Here is a 20,560-nt window from a genome sequence, read left to right as displayed (position 1 = left end):
GCCATAGGCAGAAAATATAACTGACACCACCTGCAGGATGCAGCGGAGCTAAATAGCAAACCTGAACCCAGAATGAGGCAGAGCAAAGTTAAACCTTGACATGATCAGTCTGGGAAAATAGCAAACAGGACTCAAAGCCCAAACTGGATCATGACACCCTCTTTAGTGAAACTCTTGTGGAAAAGGGACTTGAGACACCAATTTGTTATGATCTGGTGGCCTAGGAGCAGCATAAGACGTACTCTGGAGAAGGTGGTACCTGTACTGACCGCAGACCCTGAACCTAACACCGTAACTAGAAGTAGCCGTGGAATGTACCTAGCGCTCCTTAGACATCTCGACACAGCCGGAGGACTAATTACCCCTAGAGATAGAAAAGGGAAAACTATCTTGCCTCAGAGAAAATCCCCAAAGGATAGGCAGCCCCCTACAAATATTGACTGTGAGAGGAGAGGGAAAAAACATACACAGACTGAAATCAGAATTTAGCAAAGGAGGCCACTTCTAGCTAAATAGTAAGGATAGGACAGAGTACTATGCGGTCAGTATTAAAACACTAGAAAATATCCACCACAGAAAATACAAAAACTCCACAGCTAACTAAAGATATGGAGGGTATATCTGCATCTCCAGAGATACCAGCTTGGCTAAACAAATCCTTATACAGACCAAGCTGGACAAGACAAAAACATGGAAAAGAACTGAACAATAAGGCCAGCAAAAAATCAAGGCCAGAACTTATCTTTGTTGAAAAGAACTGCAAAGCAGGAGAGACTAGGCAGAGATGTGAATCCTCCAGGAACAATGGACAACTGGCACTGACTAAAGGGAGAAGCAAGACTAAATAGCCCAGTCAAAATTGCAAAAAAGTGAACACACCTGATAAATGCTGCGATTCAGAGACAGCAGCGCTACCACTTACAACCACCGGAGGGAGCCCAAGAGCAGAATTCACAACACCAATTCTAGTGATTATGAGGGTCCCAGTAATGCCTGGTTTATATTTTATATTGTTTTACAAGTTAACAATTCACAGTTGGCATTTTACATAATCAGTTGTAGTGTGAATAAATGAATATTTAACTTGTACAGTAATCTAGTGACTGAATAAAGTGTGGATTGAAAGTGCATTTTTTTAATTGAAATATGATTGCAAAATGTACTAAAATTCATTCAAAATGTGTGATTTCTGATATTGCACAAAAAGGCCTAAATGCTTAATGGTGCAATACTGGACGAAGGGGTTGAAATAAAATCTGCCCACAGCAGTAATGAAAGGAGAAAGACTAGAACAGAGGGTGCTGCTGAGCTTCAACCAATAAAACACTCGGTTTTCTTGGTTTTAAGTGGTATGATTTTAAAGTAGTATAGTGAAAGGGTAAATTGGTAGTGATGGGCGAACCCAAACAGTAAAGTTCAGGGTCCGTACCGAATACCTACTGTTTGGGAACGGACCCTGAACATGGACTCCTCTGGGTTACTGTTCGAGTTCGACACACTGAACATCGGGTGTTTCCCAAGCTGTCATCTGCATGACAGTGCGAGAAACACCAGCAGCTCTGGTCAGTGGTAAGATTATTACCACTGGTCAGAGAGCTGAGGTTCTCATGCTGTCAGAAGACAGCGTGAGCCAGCAGCAGTGACCGGCGGTAAAAAGTTTACTTCAGGTCACAGGTGTCAGCTCATTGGAGAGTACTACTCCCATCAGCCTATGCCTGCTGTCACTGATAACAGCGAGAGCAGGCACTGCTGATGGGAGCATTCATCAGCCAGCACCTGCACAACAGAGGTTTAAAAACCCAGGTTTTACTGAATCTTTTCTCACAAAACTATGCAACAATCTACTCAGCTCCCTGTGCTCTATTTCATGCTTGTAGATTGAACTGCATTGTCATGGTAACTTCTAAACCCTGAAGTGGTAAAAATAAGTGACATAAGATGGTATATGTGCACAACGATGTTGTTTTGATATTACTGTGCACTATGTTCATTTTATGACGCACTTTTCCTGCACCTTTTCAGGCGGATTCTGGGTGGAATTAGCATGAAAAAGATTCTGTGTGCACAAAGCCAGAATAAGATCTTAAGTCTCATTCATTTTTCTACTTTAGTAAAACAAAGCGTTTTTTTTTCAGCACAAAAAACACACATACAATATGCTGGAAAAAAAAAGCTACTTGTGAACAAGTCCTAAGGCCTCATTCAGCTATCCATATTTTTCTGACACATAAAAACATACACTATTCTTCAATGCTTTTTAATTTTATCCAAGTGTCATGAGTGTTTGGTCAATGTCAGTTTTTACAATCAGAGTTTCTACAGTGATTTTAATGTGTGAAAGAAATAAAGAAATAAACTGCAAAGTTTCTCCTGTACATTGCAATGTTTAAGCACCACTCTAGCATTTTGTTTCTTTATTTCAGCGTTGCAGTGGTGCCACTAATGTAACTTCCCTGCCCCTAGTAATATTCTTATCAGCCGCTCTCTTCAGCTCTTCCCGACACCGCTCCGGTCTCGTGCCACCATCTTCTGACTGATCGGAAGTCAGAGAGTCACAAGCTCTCAGTGTCATCCTATGAGATCCTTGTTCTGACCTTGTTCTGGCTCTCAAGACATGTTCAATTGCTACATCGTTTGGCTAATTAATCTGAATTGCAGGGTTAAATTTGTGGCAAATAACTGGATGGTTGCTTTATGGAACCTCATCTGCAGCTTTTTCTATTCTTTTGCTTTTTTGTTTCATTTTCAGCTCACTTATAAGATTTTTCAATTTCTTTCTAACTTCTTTTATGAATTCTTACTAGTGATGAGCGAATATACTCATTATTCGAGATTTCCCGAGTACGCTCGGGTGTCCTCCGAGTATTTTTTAGTGCTCGGAGATTTAGTTTTTATTGCCGCAGCTGAATGATTTACATCTGTTAGCCAGCATAAGTACATGTGGGGGTTGCCTGGTTGCCTCGGAATCCCCACATGTACTTATGCTGGCTAACAGATGTAAATCATTCAGCTGCGGCAATAAAAACTAAATCTCCGAGCACTAAAAAATACTCGGAGGACAGCCGAGCATGCTCGGGAAATCTCAAGTATATTTGCTCATCACTAATTCTTACCTTCTTCATCAATGTACAGTAATGCTCACATTTCCCACCTCTGTCTTGTTATTCATCAATGTATTAGCACTTTTGCTTTGTCCCATTGAAAATCGAAGGGGTCTAGTGTGACCTGTGTTGGACCTCACATTTGTCATGTGTTGTGTGCATTGTGTAGTACACACAATACACAGACACAAGTAATCCTCATCTGGAGGGCTGCACAGACCAGGTTTTACAGCTATCCCTCAGGGACCCTTTGTTTGACCACAAGCAGCAATCAGGATGTTTTCTTAGTGGAATGATCAATGGCACATTGAGTGTGAGCATGCAGGGAGCTGAGGAAATGTAGACAGCCTTGAGTAGCCATGCTAATGTAAAGAAGTGCATTACCTCAGAATTATTTAATGCCCTTGGGTGGTTTAACCAACAAATATGGATTTAATATTAATGTGACATGCTTCGTATGCTTCTCGTACAAATTTACTTTTTTTACATAGAAAAAAAACACGGCAAAAAGACATAATACATTTTAAAAAATATAACAGAAAAAAGGCAGCTGTATTTACCAACAAGTTGAAAAACGAATGCACTTACAGGATGCAGAAGCCCCCTTTGATAACAGTGGAGCAAACATAGGTGCAAAATACAGATGAAACGACTACTCACACTCCTACCAATTCATGGAGGGTGTGGTCACCTAAAATTAGAATTACCCATGAATGAGGCTTGTGTCCTCTAAGTGCATTAGTTTTATGACATGTTTTGGTAAATTCTGCTGACTTTTTTCTGCCATTTTTTAAAATGTATTATGTCCTTTTGTGGTGTTTTGTTTTGATTTTTGTGTAGGTACTCTCAAGATAATGAGGATCGTTGACGTGGGTTGTGTTACTCATCTGCACCATGTGCACATACCCTCACACTGTTTTATTTTTGGATTTGCTGTTTTTAAAAAAATCAAACATAGTATTCAATTCTTTCGGCATTTTTTGCTGCTTTTGTTTACCCAATCAAATGAATGCTTAAAAACCACATAAAAAAAATAAAAAATTAGCATAATGTACACAATGATTTTGCTGCCAACACACTGCATATTTAGAGCAGAAAAGAGCAGCAAAAAAGCAATGTATGAACATTCTAAGTTTAAAAATAAAGTCTATTTTATATTATATTCTTTTCACACATCAGGTGTTTTTATTTTGGTGACTAATAGATCACATAATAAAAAATGGAGACATGTCCTGCTTTGGTCCAACTTGTTCATACTGATGAATTACAGAGCCTGAATGACTGCTATGAGAAGTTTTGAAATGCTCCATCAGGTTTTGTTTTTCCATACAAGAAAAACAGATGACAAATGGGTGGTTAAAATGGACACGTGGACCAAAATGGATAAAAAATATGGATCACGCTCACTCATAAAAAGCGGTCTGTTTTTTTGTGGATGTGAAAAATCACGGATGTGAGTTCTCCTAGTCCTAACATCATTCAGCAATTTAAACGAAAGCATTGGGGCTCTGCTGATAGGAGCTTACAATCTATGAGGAAATAGAAGTGACAAAAAAAGGTAAAACGTGCTTTTTTTCTATTGTCCAGCAATTTTTAAAATAAAGAAGTTAGTACAAATAAAGCTGAGTGAGCTTATTTCTATTATGCATAAATATGCATCTGACTTTGGTGGACAATATGGAAACCAAGTGACCAGATTCTGAGAAATAATGTACAAGAGGGAGATGAAGAAAAGATTAGTGAAGAGATGTGATAGTTCTGCTTAAATGTGTTTCTAGGGAACACTTAAAACTGTGAATGTTGAGAGAATTAAAGGAAACCTGTCACCAGAAAAAACTCTATTAACCTGCAGGTTACTGGCATTATTAACCTGCCAGACATTTATTCACTCCATAGCATTCCTGTATCAGTCATGGGTGCGATGGCAGCGCGGGTTGAGTAACCGCACCCTCGGCCTTGAGTGGCACTGACTCTTTATTTGGGGCTGGCTGTCAGTCAGAGCCGGGGCATGGTTAAAGCCGCCATTCTGTATACTCAGAGTGGTGACTGAACTCGCACTAGTGCCGTCCCCGTGACTGAAACCGGTACGCTACCAGGGGAAATAAAATTCATTTTTTCCCCGCATCGTTCTGGTAAGTGCGGGCAATGGGCAGGTTAATAATGCTATTAAACTGCAGATTATGCTCATATCTGCAGATTAATAGCCTTTTTTATGTCAGGTTCCCTTTATAGGAAATCTCTCACCACATTTGAATTTGTTAAACCATTATTATGGGCATACAAATAATAGACTGGAGAAAACAATTGATACCTGTCTGTCTCATATCTCATGTTTTGCTGCAGAGAAATCATGTTTTATGACTTTATGTTAATGATTTCTTCCAGGCAATGGGCAGGGAAGAAAACACTGCCTCGGCACTTCATTTGCATATGCTTCTCCTTCCCTCATCATTCCTACATCCCTGTGATGTTGGGTGCTAGGGATGAAATCGCAGGCCTGCGCATTCCATGTCTCTTAGTTCCTTTTCAGTGTTCCGCCCTTCTAAGGGTATAGGCATCACTATCCTTCTTTACAGGTGCCGGACAGTCATCTGTACTCCGCTCCCAGTGTTCTCGGGCGTGCAGAAAAGATGCACTACCAAGACTGGGAGGAGAAGTACCAGTGCGAGCGAAGCCTTCATTACATGATTCAGTACAGAGAGCATGAATGAAAGGCAAGGCATAGTCCTGAAATCCAGGGACAGTACCCCCCAAATCAGGACAGTCCCGCTGAATTGGTTAGAAGTAGTGATGCAAGTGTGCTCGTTACTCGAGTTTTCCGAGCATGCTCGGGTGTTATGGGATTTTGGGCGTGCTGGTATATTTTGTTTGAGTCCCCACAGCTGCAAGATTTGTGGCTGTTAGACAATCTGAACACATGCATGGATTGCCTGTTTGTTAGGGAATCCCCACATGTATTCAGGCTGTCTAGCAGCCGCAAATCATGCAGCTGAGGGGACTCAAACATAAGATACAAACACGCCCAAGATACTCGGAGAACACCCGAGCATGTTCGGAAAACTCGAGTAACGAGCACACTCGCTCATCACTTGTTGGAAGCTATGGAATAGAATAGGACAGTATAGGAGCTCTTCTTCCTCCGCATACATTTTATAGTTTGACCTTCAGAGATTTATTTGAAAAGAATACCAGAACTCATCAAACTATCACCTATGTCAGGACATGGGTGCCAATGAAAGATTGCAGTGATCACAGAGAAAAGGGAGGCTGTCAGGTCAATAGCTCTAGTCTCACATTTCCAGGCATTTATCAATCAGATGAGTCAAGTTATGTTATCCAGGATTTTTTTCCCTGCATTACCTAATTGATTTAAGCATAGACTTCGTATGACATTATCTTAGCATGACTGTTTTATCTAAAACAGAGGACATAAACAGTATTCCTTTGTAATAAAATGTTACACTAATCCTATAGGATCTTAAGTCATTTCAGCTGCACATAAGAAAAGATTCTGTGATAATAACCTGAAAGTAACTCAAGGGAGCAGTTGCAATGGTCACAGCCCCTTCAGTAGGTTCTGTCCGCACATAAGGTTAACACTTCTGTTTTCAATCAGGAGCCACAAAGCTTATATTTAATTTTTTTTATCCACATTCAAAAGCAGATACATACATTTAATATTCTTGGAGGCAGATATGATTTGATTAAGCCAATCTGCTGATCAGGCTTTTGTGAACTATGTGATATAATACAATACACAGCTGCTGAGGAGTTCAGCTGCTTAAAAAAAAAGTTTTAAATGAGTTCCACTGGACCTTGCATTGACCCATCGCACTGCATTTCCTCCTGCCTCTCTATGGCTTCCACGTCTTTCATGTCTAATACTTCCTTCTCGTATCACTAGAGGGAACATGGCCTTTGAAGTCTCAGATTGTTTCCATAAACTACAGTGAAGCCTAATTTTTGTGATATATGTGGGTTGTAATGAATAATATGCAGCCTGTGGCCATGGGGTAATCTATGAACTTTAACACTTTCTAGGAAGTCCAAGTTCTTAGAAATCAGTTTTATTAGTTAAAAAAAGTTTGTAATTTAAAGTATGCTCTGTATTGGGTTCATTTAGGGATGACAGCTACAATTTAAAAAAAGTTTTGCAGGTAAATAACAAAGTATGATACCTTTAAAAATGTGACCTTATGAGGTTTGTGTTATTATTATTATTATTATTATTATTATTATTATTATTTATTGTTATAGCGCCATTTATTCCATGGCGCTTTATATGTGAGGAGGGGTATACATAATAAAAACAAGTACAATAATCTTAAACAATACAAGTCATAACTGGTACAGGAGGAGAGAGGACCCTGCCCGCGAAGGCTCACAATCTACAAGGGATGGGTGAGGATACAGTAGGCAAGGATAAGCAAAATGCTAAAATAAAGCTACATTATTTGTATATGAATCTTAAATTATTTTACCAATAAGTTTAAGTTCACACTAGGTATTTTTTCAGCTTTTTTTTTCTACAGCAAAACCTGATCTCTGGGCAAGAAAGAAGCTGCAGAAAAAAGCACATTTTTCTTGAATTTTTTTGTGCTGTTTTTGATGCTTTTTTGTGCGTTTTTTGTTGTGATTTTGGCATGATAGATTTGTCTCTTGTGCATACTGATAAAGTTTAGTGTTGAAAAAACAAGTCCAACTTCATAGAATCAGGTTTTGGCCCAAAAAACGTAGCAAAACATGATATGATGAAAAAACGTTGATAGAAGTGATATGCTCTATGTCCAAAAAATCATACAAAGCACAAAATACTTATGACAAAAAAAAATGTGTGTGTATGAGATTTCTGAAATCTCATAGGTTTTTCTGGTACTGTAAAACTCAGCTGAAAATTAGCATTAAAAAATGTAGCAAAAATGCCGTGTGAACCTAAATATACCAAAAAAGGAGGGTGTTTCAAAATGTCTCATAAATATTTCAAACTTTATATATATTAAGGAAGTACCATATATAGAGAGAACAAATTTAAAAGCAGAGCAGCTCAATGGAGAAAAAATGTCATACCACTGTTCTCATATCATATGTGTCATAACGTATATGGATGTATTTTTAAAGTGTTGTCCTCAGTGGGATTCATATGCAACAGCTGAACAAAGTAATTATATTTTACATAGTACTTAAGTAGAGTGCTATGTGGTTTGTAGCCTGGCACCCTAAAGCGTGTTTCATGCAGCTTCATCAGGGGCTTGTCCTTTAAAAAAAATGAGGGAGCTTCAAAATGGTTCACAAATATTAAAAACTTTATATTAAAAAGGTTTAAACTAAAAAACAGAAATATAAAAGCAGAGTAGTTGTAATGATGCTGCTTGGTGTTGTACTGAGGCGGCCTAAGGGTGCGCTAGCGGGAGCGCAGGGAGAGGGAGAAATGAGGCACGCAGTGCACACAGGACCTGAACTAGGCAGGTCATGTGATCACTGCAGGGGCGATAGAGGCAGAGCTACCACATGAGAACTGAGGGACTACAAAAAATGGAGGACACAGAGTACTAAGACAGAGACGTAGTCAAAGGACAAGCCAAAGGTCAGGAGACAGACGGGAGCAAGGTACCAAGGTGCAAAACAGATTAGTCAGAGACAAGCCACAGGGTCAGAAAGCCAGGACAGACAGAGAAGTACCAACCAGAAAACAGGGGCAGTAGTCAGGGGCAAACCGGGTCATACACAGCAAGGCACACACGCACAGAAACACAACGATAACAGAAGAATAACCTGAGTCAGCTATCTCAAATCGAATAGACGGAAGTATAATCAACTCAGAACCCACGAACTACCAGCATGAAATAGCCATCCCAGAACCAAAGAGAGGTGGACTAATTTAACCCAGACCTGACCAGGAAGGAGCCAGAACCAGCTCATCCATAGTCATGACAGTAGTTTAATCGAGGGCTAAAAAAGTCAGACCAGGGTTATAGCTGAAGTACAGCCCTAAATAGTGAGTATCCCGTGCCCAAACACATGTTTTACCCAGCTTAGTCAGGGAGCATGTTAGGAAAGGAGTAGGAAGGCAGGTATATAAAGACGACCTGAGTCAGCAAATGGACAACGGCAAAAGGACATGTCATATCTGTGTCATTGAATCATAATGCGGTATAGTCCAGAACAATGACAACTGTGTATGTGCTGTTTGAGAACCTCACCAGACACGGGAACTTCCGCCCACCAGACATGATCATAGTGCGATATATATCACCAAGGAAACTTTTTCCATTATTACATTACCATTGTGTACTTATCTCACATGCAACAAACACAATAAAATAAATATAAGCAGTATATATATATATATATATCTTTATCACATAAATATGGTATATAATATGGTATCCTTTTGCTGCTGTTACATGCTTTATTGACTACCTTAAAGAGAACCTGTCACCAGGAATAACGCTGTTAACCTGCAGATATGTTGTGAATCTGCAGGTTAACAGCATTATTATGCTGTCTGGCTCCTGCAAATAGCCAAATGCAGCAGGGGGAAAATGATCTTAATTCTCCCTGTCAGAATTCAGTATTCAGTCATGGGGGCGGGGGCGCTGCATCGTCACTCATCTCTCAGAGTATACAGAGTGGCCCCCGGCCCTGACTGACAGCCGGCTGCAATGTACAGCCAGTGATAGTCAAGACTGAGCAATGACTGAAATGGCCCCGCCCCTATGACTGAATACCGAATGCTGCCGGGGAGAATAAAGATCATTTTCTCGCCACTGCATTTGGCGCTGCAGGCGCCGGGCAGCATAATAATGCTGTTAACCTTCAGATTAACCCCATATCTGCAGGTTAACAGCGTTATTCCTGGTGACAGGTTTCCTTTAAGTAGAAGCAATACTCCTAGGGTGTGCTACAATTATGAAATTTAAGGCACACTGAGCTACTGTGCTTAGCTAAAGGTCCATCACAGTTACTATATAGACTGAGTCTGTCATTATGAAAATACACTCATCTGGGGTAATTAATTTTCTATAACACCATTAAATTCCACAGCGTTTTACATACATTATTGGCACTGTCTCCATTGGGGCTCAGAATCTAAATTCCCTATCAATACATCTTTGTAGTGTAAGAAGAAATTGGTGAACTTGTAGGAAACCCACGCAGACACATGAAGAATATATAAACTCCTTACAGATGTTGTCCTTGGTGGGATATACACAAGCTACAGTGCTAACTATTGAACATTCTATTTCTTGTCAACTTGCAACAAATATTATAACTGTAGTCCTTGGATGTGTTTGGAAATCCACAAAGTTGAACCTATGTGTTGAAGATCCTGAGTATCGCAAGTAAGTACATCTGGTCTTACCAAATGGGGGTAATGGTAGTGACTGAGTGGCACCATTTTAAATCAAAATACTTAATTCCTCCCACTACAGCCATTGTGTAAATACATCTGAGAAAAGCCTTGTTCTAAGGCTGAAATATGTAATGTCTTTATACTAGAAAATAAAGTCACCATCTATTTTCATCATCTCTGCATGTATGGAGTGTTCTTCATTTGACAACCACCAACAAATTGGATCTTCTCAATTCTGATACCCGGTAACCTACACTGAAAACAATGGAGGTCCATGCTTAATGAACGACATCCTCAAACTGCGAGGACTTGATAAAGAAAGTAGATTGGAAGATTTAATAATACAATTTTCTGAGTCTCACACGCCTATTAAAATTTCACAAAAAAACACAATAATATATATATAAAAGAGCATCTCGGCTGCTGTGTAATGAGCTTTTATTCCAAATCAAATAATATCTATTACAGTTTATTAAACCCACAGAGGGAGGAAGGAAACTAATTTGCAGCTGCCTTTAGGCAAAACCAAGGGACAGGCATATAGTAAATATATCCATTCCTCTTTGGTAAATCCCTTCAACCAACTTATAAATTGCACGAAGGAAATAAAATATTCATTAACCTGTTGTCTACATTATCATGGGAAAATTCTAATTTACTTCCGTTCCTTTTTACAATTCCAAATCCTCAGTGGCTTGTAATGAATTTATGAAGAGCAACCACAGTGTGTCTGTAGTGTTGCACTTATTATTCCCAAATGCTTCGATAAATATGTAATCTGGCTTTTCTTTTTGAGAGCGAAAAACCCTAATTATGGAGAATGGATACACAGCCATGAAAACATAGACGCATTTATATAGTTAAGTCAAACAGATTCATTACAATGACAGTTACCATAAACATCTGGGCATTCTCCGGCACTACCACCATATATAAGTTAAGTATAGTGATAAGTATCAAATGTTTATAACATGTTATCTAATATTATAATAACACTTTACAATAGGAAGTCTCAGCTCTCATACAGTATGGGGAGCAGTGCGACCACCCAGCAATCAATGTCTTTTGAAATTTACTATTATATTGCTCATCTGGAAAGATTCACATGAACACAGCAAAAGTGATTTATTTTGCAGACAAATTTTCTCCATATGCTAAACAACCAAAGATGTGATATAAAAAACAAGGTGGAGTGTATATCTAGAGTTCTGGGAAAAGTAGAGCAACTACAGTAGTCCCAGATTAGTTATACAGTATCTTAAACTAAAAAAGAAATGTAAATACAGTTAAGTGAGATTGTCAGAACTTGACAATGTATCTGGGTTTGGTGTTTTGACCAAGATTTAAATCCCTCAACAAATTCCAGGACAGTCTGTAAAAATCGGACGCTTTTTTGCCCTGTCCATGAAAAAAAAAGTAAGGTGTCCGTGATTTTTTTGAAGGTGAAGAAACTTATACAGATGATTATGACTGTTATTATAATCATTTTACAGTGATCACAGCTGATGTCTCCATATCAGAATTATGGGCTATAGACATGTACAGCTTATAATCATAATGATTTATTATGAATTTTCAATGTGTCTGTAAAAAATATTGTTTGTCCATGTTTTTTTGTTGATAAGCCACCTAGAAAAAATAAATACCCAAGTTGGCGACTCTAACTTGGACTGAAAATGATGCTATGATATTTGCTATCAGTAGATTTCTATAGGAATATAGGTTGACCTAGCAGTTTATTTGAAAGTGAATTTGCCATTATAATATACTGCCCTTTGAAGGTGACAGTTTTACTTAGATATTATACCCAATACAGTCATGATCAAAAGTTTTGGCATCCTTGAAATTGTTTCAGAAAATGAAGTATTTCACCGAATACAAATGTTTTATTATAAACATATTTATTTCCTTTTATATTGGAGCAACACAGAAAAAAAACGGAGACAAAAAGGCAAATTGGACATAATTTCACACAAAACCTCAAAAATTGCCCAGACAAAATTGTTGACACCTTTCCAAAGTGTGCAAAGAACTTTGTTTCAAGCAAGTGATGCTTATTGAAACTCACCTGTAGCAAGTAACAGGTATGGGCAATATATAAATCACACCAGAAACCAGATGAAAAGGGGAGAAGTTGACTCCATCTTTGCATTATATGTCACTATATGCCACATTAACATCAAGAACAGAAAGAGTAGAGTACAACTGTCTGAGGACTTGAGAACTAAAATTGTTGAACAATATTAACAATCTCAAGGTTACAAGTCCATCTCCAGAGATCTGGATGTATCTTTGTGCATGGTGCCCAACATACGCAAGATGTTTACAACCCATGGCACTGTAGCGGATCTCCCTGATCGTAGGTGTCAAAGAAAAATTGGTGAAAGGTTGCAATGCAGGATAGTCCAGATGGTGGATGAGGAGCTCCAATCACATTCCAAAGAAATTCAATCTGTCCAACAAGCTCAGAATGCATCAGACAGCACAAACTATCCATGAACATATGAATGAAAGTAACACTAAGGCAGGGGATCCAGGAGGACCCCACTGCTGACACAAACACATAAAAAAGCTATCGTGCTGTTTTGCCAAAATGTAAGTGATTAAGCCACAATCCTTCTGGGAAAGTGTATTGTGGACAAATGAGACCAAGCTACAGTTTTTTTGGTAAATCACATCATTCTACAGTTTACTGAAAACGCAATGACGTCTACAAAGAAAAGAACACAGTACCTACAGTCAAATATAGTGGAGGTTCAAAGATGTTTTTGAGTTGTTTGGTTTTGTTTTGAGATCTTAAAATTGCTGCTAGCAGAAGGCACCCTTCAAATATGAGGGACCAGGAGAAGTTTGCCAAAGGAGAGTGGTCCAAAATTTCAGATGAGAGGTGTAAGAAGCTTGCTGACGATTATAGCAAGCAATTGATTGCGGTTATTTATTCCAAAAGGTGTACAACTGTAAGCAGGTACAAGGATGCAATAACGCAGGGATGCAGAGCAAGGGTTATCAAGAGTGCAGTTTAATTTACAGCAATAAACTCCTTGCAGGGAGATAACAGAGAGATAGCAGAGAGGTAACAAGGAGAGGGGAAGCAGGTGAAAACAGTGTAATTGCAATACAACAAAAGAGTCTTGCTATCAAATTCAACTTATCGAGACTCCGCTGTCCTTTAGTCGCGTGTGGTCCAATAGGTGATGGAATGCCGGTCGACACTGCATCTTCGGGCTCAACACATGGTCTCGCTTATAACATAGTAACATAGTTAGCAAGGACGAAAAAATACATTTGTCTATCAAGTTCAGCCTATATTCCGTCAGAATAAATCCCCAGATCTACGTCCTTCTAAAAAACCTAATAACTGTAAGATACAATAATGTTACACTCCAGGAAGACATCCAGGCCTCTCTTGAACCCCTTGACTGTTCGCCATCACCACCTCCTCAGGCAAGGAATTCCAGATTCTCAGTGCCCTAACAGTAAAGAATTGCTAGCACCACGCCGGATCCCTGCTCTGACAGGCAGGGTCTCTTCACTCACCAATGCTGCAGATTGTTCTTTCCTTCCCCATGCCCGGCATGCTTCCAGCTGTTCCTCTAGTCATGTCCATAGGTCTTGCACGCGTGCTCTCCCGAACTCTTAAAGGACCAGCACATGCACTTGCTATTTCCTCCCCAGCCAATGGCTATGAAACACTGTGTATATATTGCTTCCTCCCCACTGGGGAGGTGCCTGAGCAACCTTCCTGTTTCTGTCTTTGTTGTGTAAGGTCGCATACCAGTGCAAATCCTGCCTGTTGTACTCCAAGTACAAATCCTGCCTGTTGTACTCCAAGTACAAATCCTGCCTGCTGTACTCTAAGTGCAAATCCTTCTTGCTGCACTCTGAAGCAAATCCTGTCTGCTGCACTCTGAAGCAAATCTGACCCGCTGCACTCTGAAGCAAATTGTTCCTGCTGCACTCAGAAGCAAATCTTGCTTGCTGCACTCTGACATAAACTCTGCTGCACTCTGATACGAATTTGGTCAGCTGCACTTTGATGCAAGCTCTGTCTGCTGCTCCATCCAGTCTGTCCTTAGGGTCCAACTACTGTGCGACCATTGGTCTGTCCTGGAGGGGCACCTGGTGTTCATCGGGAGCCAAGTCTAACCTCACCATCAGAGACTCTAGTTAATAGTCAGGTGATCACTTAGTCACACCCCTCCAGGCTCTCCGTGGTCCGTGGCACAGTGGTTCCACAAACCATGCTCATGACAGTTTGCTCAGAACATGGACAACGCTGGATCCCGGATCCCGTCAGATCAGACCATGTACCAAGAGCTCTGTTGACAGAAAAGCATACAAGAGAAGTTGTCTATGCAGTTGCAGTCCCTTACTACCAAGATGGAAACCTTAAACATCTCTCCAGAGTCTTCTCACATTCATGCAACCAGATCTTCTCCGGAGACCTCTCAGTCAGTCTGCTTAGTTTGAGCTTCAGGTCCCCAACTCGCAGCCCCACCATGCTTTTACGGCAATCCGAAGCTCTGCCATGGGTTCATCAATCAGTGCCATCTACAGGAACTCCTTCCTCATCACTTCCCGTCAGACCGTACAAAGGTAGCATTCCTTATGTCACATCTTGGAGGAGAGGCCCTGGCGTGGTTGAATCCATTGTGGGAGAGAGATGATCCTATCATCTCCAATTTCTCCTTTTCATTGAGACCTATCGCAAAGTTTTCGATGAACCCGAGCAAACCACCTCGTCAGCTTCTGCTCTGCTTTGCTTACGCCAGTCCAACTCATCTGTGGGACAATATGAGGTACGATTCCATACTCTGGCATCCGAACTCGTATGGAAAAATGAAGCGTGGTGGCAACATTCTGGGAGGGACTCTCTGGAAACATAAGGGATGAGTTATCGGGTCATGACATACCAACTGCCTTCGACGACCTGGTCTCCCTGTGAGGTGGCACGTGAGAGAAGATGGCGGCGTCTGGCTCTGTACTTTCAGAAACCACTTGTTCCTTCACTCTCCCTTGTCACCAGAGCTCATGCAGGTCGACCGCTTTGGTCTTGCCAGTCAGTGACAGAGGGATCTGTTGTGAATTCTGCTCTTGGGCTCCCTCTGGTGGTTGTAAGTGGTAGCGCTGCTGTCTCTGAGTCGCAGCATCTGTCAGGTGTGTTCACTTTTTGCAAATCTGACTGGGCTATTTAGTCTTGCTTCACCCTTTAGTCAGTGCCAGTTGTCCATTGTTCCTGGAGGATTCACATATCTGCCTGGTCTCTCCTGCTTTGCAGTTCTTTTCAACAAAGATAAGTTCTGGCCTTGATTTTTTGCTGTCCACATGCTGTGGCCTTATTGTTCAGTTCTTTTCCATGTTTTTCTGTCTTGTCCAGCTTAGTCTGTATAAGGATTTGTTTAGCCAAGCTGGTATCTCTGGAGATGCACATATACCCTCCATATCTTTAGTTAGCTGTGGAGTTTTTGTATTTTCTGTGGTGGATATTTTCTAGTGTTTTAATACTGACCGCATAGTACTCTGTCCTATCCTTTCTATTTAGCTAGAAGTGGCCTCCTTTGCTAAATTCTGATTTCAGTCTGTGTATGTTTTTTCCCTCTCCTCTCACAGTCAATATTTGTGGGGGGCTGCCTATCCTTTGGGAATTTTCTCTGAGGCAAGATAGTTTTCCCTTTTCTATCTTTAGGGGTAATTAGTCCTCCGGCTGTGTCGAGATGTCCAGGGAGCGCTAGGTACATTCCACGGCTACTTCTAGTTGCGGTGTTAGGTTCAGGGTCTGCGGTCAGTACAGGTACCACCTTCTCCAGAGTACGTCTCATGCTGCTCTTAGGCCACCAGATCATAACAGTACAACTGGCCAACAATGAGTTAACCGCATCTCAGAAGAAGGGAAGGAAAGTGCTGAGCCATTTTTTTTTCTGTAGTCTGTTGTGTTTTTTTTCTTCTTCCCTCTTTACCTCTGGGTGGCTCAGGAGTTCAGCGCTGGTATGGATGTTCAGGGATTGGCTTCTTGTGTGGATCAACTTGCTGCTAGAGTACAGGGTATTTCCGATTATATTGTTCAGACTCCGGTTTTAGAGCCTAGAATTCCAACTCCTGATTTGTTTTTTGGGAATAGGTCCAAATTTCTGAGCTTTAAAAATAACTGTAAACTGTTTTTTGCTCTGAAACCCCGTTCCTCTGGTGATCCCATCCTGCAGGTTAAAATTGTTATATCTCTGCTGCGTGGTGACCCCCAGGATTGGGCATTTGCCCTGGAACCTGGGAATCCGGCGTTGCTTAATGTAGACACCTTTTTTCAGGCGCTTGGGTTATTGTATGACGAACCTAATTCAGTGGATCATGCTGAGAAGACCTTGTTGGCCCTGTCTCAGGGTCAAGAAGCGGCAGAATCATATTGCCAGAAGTTTAGAAAATGGTCTGTACTGACTATATGGAATGAGGATGCCTTGGCGGCAATCTTCAGAAAGGGTCTTTCTGAATCCGTTAAAGATGTTATGGTGGGGTTCCCCACACCTGCTGGTCTGAGTGATTCTATGTCTCTGGCCATTCAGATTGATCGGCGCTTGTGCGAGCGCAGAGTTGTGCACACTATGGCATTGTCTTCCGAGCGCAGTCCTGAGCCTATGCAGTGTGATAGGATTGTGTCTAGAGCTGAACGACAAGGATTCAGACGTCAGAATAGGTTGTGTTTTTACTGCGGCGATTCTGCTCATGTTATTTCTGATTGCCCTAAGCGTACCAAGAGAATCGCTAGTTCTGTTACCATCAGTACTGTACAACCTAAATTTCTGTTATCTGTGACCCTGATCTGCTCATTATCGTCATTTTCTGTCATGGCATTTGTGGATTCAGGTGCCGCTCTAAACTTAATGGATTTAGAATTTGCCAGACGTTGTGGTTTCCCCTTGCAGCCTTTGCAGAGTCCTATTCCTTTGAGGGGCATTGATGCTACACCGTTGGCTAAAAATAAACCTCAGTTTTGGACACAGCTGACCATGTGCATGGCGCCAGCCCATTAGGAAGATTGTCGTTTTCTGGTGTTGCATAATTTGCATGATGCTATTGTGCTGGGTTTCCCATGGTTACAGGTGCATAATCCGGTATAAGATTGGAAATCTATGTCTGTGACCAGTTGGGGTTGTCAGGGGGTTCATGGTGACGTTCCTTTGATGTCAATTGCCTCCTCCCCCTCTTCTGAAATTCCTGAGTTTTTGTCAGATTTCCAGGATGTATTCAATGAGCCCAAGTCCAGTTCCCTTCCACCGCATAGGGACTGTGATTGTGCTATTGACTTGATTCCAGGCTGTAAGTTCCCTAAGGGTCGACTTTTCAATATGTCTGTGCCAGAACATACCGCCATGCGGAGCTATGTTAAGGAGTCCTTGGAGAAGGGGCATATTCGGCCATCTTCTTCACCGTTGGGAGCAGGTTTTTTTTTTGTTGCCAAAAAAGATGGCTCCTTGAGACCCTGTATTGATTATCGCCTCTTGAATAAGATCACGGTCAAATTCCAATACCCTTTGCCTTTGCTTTCTGATCTGTTTGCTAGGATTAAGGGGGCTAGTTGGTTTACTAAGATTGACCTTCGAGGGGCATATAATCTTGTTCGTATTAAGCAGGGTGACGAATGGAAAACTGCGTTTAATACGCCCGAAGGCCATTTTGAATACCTTGTGATGCCATTCGGACTCTCTAATGCTCCATCTGTGTTTCAGTCCTTCATGCATGATATATTTCGGAATTATCTTGATAAATTCATGATTGTATATTTGGATGATATTTTGTTTTTTTCAGATGATTGGGAGTCTCATGTGAAACAAGTCAGGATGGTATTTCAGATCCTTCGTGATAATGCCTTGTTTGTGAAGGGGTCTAAGTGCCTCTTTGGAGTACAGAAGATTTCTTTTTTGGGCTTCATTTTTTCTCCTTCATCTATAGAAATGGATCCGGTTAAGGTTCAGGCCATTCATGATTGGATCCAGCCCACATCCGTGAAGAGCCTTCAGAAATTTTTGGGCTTTGCTAATTTTTATCGCCGTTTCATTGCCAACTTCTCCAGTGTGGTTAAACCCCTGACCGATTTGACAAAGAAAGGCGCTGATGTGACGAATTGGTCCTCTGCGGCTGTTTCTGCCTTTCAGGAGCTTAAACGCCGATTTACTTCTGCCCCTGTGTTGCGTCAGCCGGATGTTTCTCTTCCTTTTCAGGTTGAGGTTGACGCTTCTGAGATTGGGGCAGGGGCCGTTTTGTCTCAGAGGAATTCTGATGGTTCCTTGATGAAACCATGTGCCTTCTTTTCTCTAAAGTTTTCGCCTGCGGAACGCAATTATGATGTCGGCAATCGTGAGTTGTTGGCTATGAAGTGGGCATTTGAGGAGTGGCGACATTGGCTTGAGGGGGCCAAGCACCGTATTGTGGTCTTGACCGATCATAAGAATCTGATTTATCTCGAGTCTGCCAAACGGCTGAATCCTAGACAGGCACGATGGTCCCTGTTTTTCTCCCGTTTTGATTTTGTGGTCTCGTATCTTCCAGGTTCTAAGAATGTTAAGGCTGATGCCCTCTCTAGGAGCTTTTTGCCTGATTCTCCTGGGGTCCTTGAGCCGGTCGGTATTCTGAAGGAAGGGGTGATTCTTTCTGCGATCTCCCCTGATTTACGACGGGTTCTTCAGGAATTTCAGGCTGATAAACCTGACCGCTGTCCAGTGGGGAAATTGTTTGTTCCTGACAGATGGACTAGTAAAGTGATTTCGGAGGTTCATTGTTCTGTGTTAGCTGGTCATCTGGGGATTTTTGGTACCAGAGATTTGGTTGGTAGGTCCTTTTGGTGGCCTTCTTTGTCACGGGATGTGCATTTTTTTGTGCAGTCCTGTGGGACTTGTGTGCGGGCCAAGCCTTGCTGTTCCCACGCTAGTGGGTTGCTTTTGCCTTTGTCGGTCCCTGAGAGGCCTTGGACGCATATTTCTATGGATTTTATTTCGGATCTTCCGGTTTCCCAGAGGATGTCAGTTATCTGGGTGGTTTGTGACCGGTTTTCTAAGATGGTTCATTTGGTACCTTTGCCTAAGTTGCCTTCCTCTTCTGATTTGGTTCCGTTGTTTTTTCAGCATGTTGTTCGTTTGCATGGCATTCCGGAGAATATTGTGTCCGATAGAGGTTCCCAGTTTGTTTCTAGGTTTTGGCGGGCCTTTTGTGCTAGGCTGGGCATTGATTTGTCTTTTTCTTCCGCATTTCATCCTCAGACAAATGGCCAAACCGAGCGAACTAATCAGACTTTGGAAACTTATTTGAGATGCTTTGTGTCTGCTGATCAGGATGATTGGGTGGCTTTCTTGCCATTGGCCGAGTTTGCCCTTAATAATCGGGCTAGTTCTGCTACCTTGGTTTCACCCTTCTTTTGTAACTCTGGTTTTCATCCTCGTTTTTCTTCGGGGCAGGTTGAGCCTTCTGATTGTCCTGGGGTGGACTCTGTGATTGACAGGTTGCTGCAAATTTGGGCTCATGTTGTTGACAATTTGGTGTTGTCTCAGGAGGGGGCTCAGCGTTTTGCTAACCGTCGTCGGTGTGTTGGTTCCCGGCTTCGGGTTGGGGATTTGGTCTGGTTGTCTTCTCGTCATGTCCCTATGAAGGTTTCTTCCCCTAAGTTTAAGCCTCGGTTTATTGGCCCTTATAGGATTTCTGAGATTATCAATCCAGTGTTCTTTCGTTTGGCCCTTCCAGCCTCTTTTTCCATCCATAATGTTTTTCATAGATCTTTGTTGCGGAAATATGTGGTGCCCGTTGTTCCCTCTGTTGATCCTCCTGCCCCGGTGTTGATTGATGGGTAGTTGGAGTATGTGGTTGAGAAGATTTTGGATTCTCGTTTTTCGAGGCGGAAGCTTCAGTATCTTGTCAAATGGAAGGGTTATGGCCAGGAGGATAATTCTTGGGTTGTTGCCTCCGATGTTCATGCTGATAATTTGGTTCGTGCCTTTCATTTGGCTCGTCCGGATCAGCCTGGGGGCTCTGGTGAGGGTTTGGTGACCCCTCCTCAAGCGGGGGGAAACTGTTGTGAATTCTGCTCTTGGGCTCCCTCCGGTGGTTGTAAGTGGTAGCGCTGCTG

This window comes from Ranitomeya variabilis, chromosome 1 (assembly GCF_051348905.1).
Source record: "Ranitomeya variabilis isolate aRanVar5 chromosome 1, aRanVar5.hap1, whole genome shotgun sequence".
NCBI lineage: Eukaryota > Metazoa > Chordata > Amphibia > Anura > Dendrobatidae > Ranitomeya > Ranitomeya variabilis.
The sequence above is the reverse complement of the archived record's forward strand: the minus strand, read 5'-3'. Positions refer to the sequence as shown.